Source organism: Sceloporus undulatus, chromosome 1 (genome assembly GCF_019175285.1).
Source record: "Sceloporus undulatus isolate JIND9_A2432 ecotype Alabama chromosome 1, SceUnd_v1.1, whole genome shotgun sequence".
NCBI lineage: Eukaryota > Metazoa > Chordata > Lepidosauria > Squamata > Phrynosomatidae > Sceloporus > Sceloporus undulatus.
In genome coordinates this window covers 374,546,787-374,552,786 of record NC_056522.1, presented here as the reverse complement: position 1 = coordinate 374,552,786, position 6,000 = coordinate 374,546,787, and positions in this window count along the sequence as shown.

Below are 6,000 nucleotides of genomic sequence, written 5' to 3'. Positions count from 1 at the left end.
CACAAGGGGTCCTGGAATCAAACCCCAGTTGATACTAAGAGCCACTATATTATGTATTTTCTGCATTTTGGGTGGCCAATAAAAGTATCACTGATTTGTTGATTCTACATGCTATTGTACCCTCCAAACATGTCGACCAACTTAGATAATGCCTTTCAAGCATATACTGAAACTCAGAGCAGACTCATTGCCCCAGTTGGCATGGTCCCCATCAGCTTGCATTGGCAGAACTGGGAAGTATTTTCTCCATGAAAATGTGGAGGGCCCATGAGGAAAAGACAGTTGTCAAGCCATACAAGGTGGGCTCCCCATTCCCCATGCCATGGCCCTGTTCAGGCTCCCCCTCTCTACAGGTTGTAAATTGATTTGGAAAGACCAGCCACACCAAGCCAAACCAGGAGACAAAGTAGTGTGGTCTTAGTTGCTCTAACAGTATCCCCACACTACACAATTATAACACCGCCATTCCACTTTGGAGCCATGGTTCCATCCTATGGGATCTGTAGTTGAGAGAGAGGTGCTTATGATTCTCTGCCAAAGTGCTCTAGGGCCTCACCAGACTACAAATCCCAAGATTCAATAGAATGCACTGTGGCAGGTGAAAATTGTGTGGTCCATCAAGGTCACATATGGCCCACAAATTGCCAAAAGAAAAGACATGTTTCCCTCCAAGATGTAATAATGGAATATTGTACAATACTGACTTCTGAAGAACCTGTTTTGTTTTGTTTTTAGCATATCAGTATATTATTTTAGTATTTTAGTAATTTATAGTGTGATGTTTTATTATTCACTTTTTATTAGACATGTTCTGATATACCACCATTTGGTGGAAAGGGCATTATAAATAAATGTTGTTGTTGTTGTTGTTGTTGTTAACCTGCAGTGGGAGTTTGCTATGTTGCTGTTGTTTTTTGTCTTCAAGTCACTTCTTATCGCCATGGGGTTTTCTTCGCAAGTTTCTTCAGAGGGGGTTTGTCATTGCCATCTCTGAGGCTGAGAGACTGTGACTTGCCCAAGGTCAGTTTACATGGCTGAGCCAGGTTTAGAACCCTGGTCTCCAGAGTCATAGTCCAACATTTGAACTATTACATCATGCTGGTTTACAGTTTTCCATTTTCAGGCTGTTTAAGGTAGCCTGTTCTCCTTCCTCCTCTAAAAACCTAGAAATGATGACCAAGCTGTCACCAGTTTCCTAAAAATGGGTGGACATAGGTCCATGATGAGGATGGAAACTGAGGCAGGTACACTTGTCTCCTGGAGCCCTCCACAGCTGCCTATTCTTGTTTTTATTCATCTATTCTGCTATGCTCCATTCTCTATCCAATGATGATGGCGATGATGCTTTTTTTTCATTTATGTCCCATTTCCCCTCCAATACTGGGGCTCAAGTCATTTCCTATTTACTTAATGTTGATCTTTTCATGAATTCAGATACTCCAGCATTTCCAAGATGAAAATCGGGATAGCTATCAAGATGGCAAAAGTCATTGATGAGGTATGAAAGACAAGCTAAAAGGAAGCCAGCATAGTGTAGTGGTTTGAGTGTTGGGCTATAACTCAGGAAAATGGCTCAAATTCCCCCGCTCGGCTCTGGAAACCCACTGGATAACCTTGGGCAAGTCACATTCTCTCAGCCTCAGAGGAAGGTAACCTCCCAAACAAATCTTACCAACCCCCTGCCCCCAAAAATGCTATGATAGGGCCACATAAGTGTTATCATAAGTCAGAAACTACTTGAAGGCACACAACAGCCAAAACACAAGCTAGGACAGGTTGCAGCAGTTTGCTTTTGCCTGAGCCTCCTAGGAAAGGCAAGACTCTCCCCCAACTGAGTTAATGGAGTGAAAACTACTTTTGACTCCAAAGTCAGTTTGCAACAACTAAAGCAAGCCAAGGACAAAGGGAGAAAATGGGAGGAGGAAAGAGAGATTGCAAAAGCAGCTGAAAAAGTGGGCTGGCAGAGGATTAGAAAATAGAGGTCTCCCGAAAGGCTAATGCAGTCCCTTCGCCTCCCACAGTTACTAACCCTGTTATAGGACAAGGCTGGGCAGAGAACAACCCTCCAGATATTGCTGGACTGCAACACCCATTAGCCGCAGGGAGCTGCAGTCCAGGAGTTGCAGTCCAGCAACATTGAGAGGACCATATTTTCCCACCTCTGTTTTAGAACCTGAGTGTCACTTGCGTCATTTGAGAGAAGTGACACCAAATGCAGCCACTGTGCTGATGCCAGAGTCTTCCCTTGGGTTCAGCTGTCACCACAGACTGCTGGACAAGCTGTCCATATATCTTGGTATTGGTATTTTCATGCTACCTCTCTGAAGCCTCGATCTCTTTGCCCTGTTACAGAGCCTTAAGCTGATTATTAGCAAGAGTACTTAAGTATGCATAAGTAATGTTACAGCCTAAAATCAAGAAGACAGAAAGAAGACTTTTCACAGGTTAGAATATCTGTGCATCTCCTCCATCTCATGCTCTCTTCAACTGACAGCAAGATTGCTCTACAGATAAAGATATAGGTTATTTTCTTCAACTGATTTTTAACCACTTCATTGCCTGGCGACCAAGGGACAATTCTTCCCCCAAATAGCCCCCATGGATTGACCTCCTCTTCAGCAAACCCAAACATTTCTATCTTCCATAGCAGACTCTCTCAAAATGCTGACAGGGAATGGTATTGAGTCCCTTCCTGTCACCATTTTGAGACAGATGGCAAGAAAAACAGAGATCTTTGGGAACACTACAGGGTTCTGCTTGTAAAAGTAAGCAATAGCAGCAATTGCAGCTTCATTTATATACTGCTTCATACCACACAAAGCAGTCTCTAAGCAGTTTACAACTGTAAGCTAATTTCCCCCAACAAACTGGTTACTCATTTTAGAGACCTTGGAAGGATGCAGGTTGAGTTGACCTTGAGCCTCTCACTAGGATTGAACTCACAACCTTATGGTTTGTGAGTGAGTGGCTGCAGTACAGACATTTAACCACTGCGCCACAAGGGCTCTTAGTAAGGCTAGTTTTATGTATTTTCATGCCTTTAGGGAGGTTTCTATGTTGCTTGCAGACATTAATTGCCCCAAATTCATACCGATATTTTAAATGAAGGAGGATAGAGTTTTGGGGGAGACTGGCAGCGTGCACAAAGTCTTCACTGATGGTGCTGCGGACAGAAATGGGGTCCTTCTGCATGCAAAGCATGGACTGTTTCACTGAACTATGACATGCCAGGACAGGGGTCATAACACAATGCTAATGCGAAGCTTTAACATTGTGTTACAACCCCTCTCCTAGCCATGGGGCCATAGCCAAGTGAAACAGCCCAGGCTAAGTAAAAAAAGGACCCGTTTTCCATGCAAAACAAAACAAAACAAAAAAACCTCAGACCAAGATCCTAGCATCAATTCTGATCCAGAGTTATGCATTAAATGTGTTGAACAACCAACCCTTCTGCTGAATATTGTGAAAACCTGCAGGATGTCAATTTCAGAAATCTATACTTCAGTAGTTAAAACTCAGGAAATCTTTATTGAGAAATCACAGATCCACTTCAGTGACATTCATGGTCAGAACTGACCAGCAAGTGTTAAAATTGCCCAACTAAATTTCAAAATTCAGGCGGGTTTAATTCTTATTTGTTATAATTAATAAACACATGTTTATTATTATTTCCCATACTGTAACAACATATTTCTTCATTGTTACAAACAGGTTCTTTCGCAGAAATGACCTTGAATGGCCTTGGATACTGCTTGCCTCCTTTTCAGTATTATCTCAGCACTTGACCACCACTTTTATTTCAAGACCCATCACCCCTTATTCCCAATATTTTATGGCAACCAAGTTGCCTATGCAACCTCTGACAAATAGCAATGTTGCACCAACTGAACCAAGACAACAAATATGCAGCCCAACGGACGACCAAATGCTCATATGTGTCCCTGGGTAATGTGTGATACTCAGTCATGTGCAATGCACATCTATATGCACGATGGCATCCTACTCACAGTTCCACTACTGTGACTTTGAACTTCTCCAGCTTCATCCTATCCAATTCTTTCAAACATTCCTCAAAGGACTTGCTTTTCAGAGCTTCTCAGTGTCCTTGCTGTTTTTGCCAGACACATTCATTTGCTGATCTCTTTCTTGAAATGTGATGCCCAGAACTCACCATGGCATGGCCTAGATGAGACCTAGTTAGTGAGGAATAGAAAGGAACAGTTCCTTAATTTCCAGCAGCCTGGATAATCTGCTTCTATTAACGCAGTTTAAAATAATAGGAACCAGATTTCTCTTGATGTCCCATCCATTAGTTCCTTTATGGAAGTGATTGGGAATTTTTGTCTGGTGAGGAATGGCCATATTCAAGGTTGTGGAGGCAGAGTTGTCATTTGTTGTTGCTGTTGTGTGCTTCCAAGTCATTTCTGATTTATGGCCACCCTAAGGCAGATCTATCATGGGGTTTTCTCTGCAAGATTTGATCAGAGGAGGGTTGCCTTTGCCTTCCTTTGAGGCTGAGAAAGAGTGCCTTGTCCAAGGTCACCCAGTGAATATCCAAGGCTGAACATAAATACAAATCCTGGTTCTGGTGTCATAGTTCTATGCTCAAACCACTACACCTTTGCAGTGGAAAACCGGTGTGTGTGTGTGTGTCCAAACAAAATCAGAGTGTGATCAAGATGGGTAAAGTTATTTACTTAGGGAGAACCCATGAGCTAGGAGAGACTGTAGCAGTTTGCTTTTGCCTTAGCCTCCAGGAAAGGGCAAGATTCTGCTTCCTCCTGTCCTCCCTCCAACTGATGAGTTATGATGTTACTACTAAGTTATTACTGAGAAGGGACATTTCTCTCCCTGCTAAATGCCCCATGGGTCAGAATCCTCCACAGCAAGCCCAGATACTTCTGTTTTCTTTTGCAGTCCCTATCAAAATGGTGACAAGAAGTGGCATTCAGGGACTGCAAGCACATAAGTCTTAACTGGTGGTGCTGGGGATTGAAACAGGGTCCTTCTGCATGCAAAGCATGAGCTGCTTCACTGTTTCAATGGCCTCATGACTAGGAGATGGATCATAACGCAATGCTAATGCAATGCTGCATTCCCCCCACTTCTTGCCCTACATGAGATGCTGAGAAGTTCCTTTTCATGTGCTTTGGTGCTGTCATTTAAATAGTCGCAACTTGTTTGGCCCTGGAATCAAATCCCACCAGATACCAAGGGTCCACTGTAAATCCCTACAATAAATCTCAACATTTGTTAATTATCTCTGCTGAGCATTTTAAAATGTAAGGACTTGATCTACTGCAGGATAGACTTGTAGGGCATCCTGGGGGGAAGAGTAATATGCAAATTTGGGGGTCATCTTTGGCTGTTTTGTTTTTATGAAAAATTGCATTCCATTTGGATAGCGGAGGAAGACAGATTATTAGTTGACTGCATCAAGCTTGTTTAACCCATTAGGTTACCTTTTGGTATACGATAAAAATCAAGGGCTTGGTTCCTCCAGCCAAAAGTTCACAATATTGTTTGCTAAATGCACATGAAATTCATGCTTTTACAGATTGAGTCTCCCTTACCCAGAATTCTGAAAACCAAAATACTCTAAAAACCAAAAATAAAATTTGATGGCTGAGATAGTGACACTTGCAGTAACATAAAACTTTATTTGAGCATTGAGTAGTACAGTTTAGTCATCCCAAGAAAAGGGACAGACCAAGGGACCAAGGGAAAGGAAACACAGCAAATGCAAGGGTTCTAGGTGTGAAAGATTTCCAATGTCTCACTCTTTGCAATGCTAGAAATGTGGAGACTGAAAGAAAAATTCTTGGGGTCGGGGTCTTTGGGGAGAACAGGGCCTATGTTTATTTTTTCTTCTTCCCCCTGCTACATCCCTGGCAGGATCTTAATTCTTTCAAAACATCTACCTTTTTAAAAGGCAACAGTCCCTTTGGTGGTGCAGATTTTAAAACGTGTGTGTGTGTGTGTGTGTACAAATATGGGGGG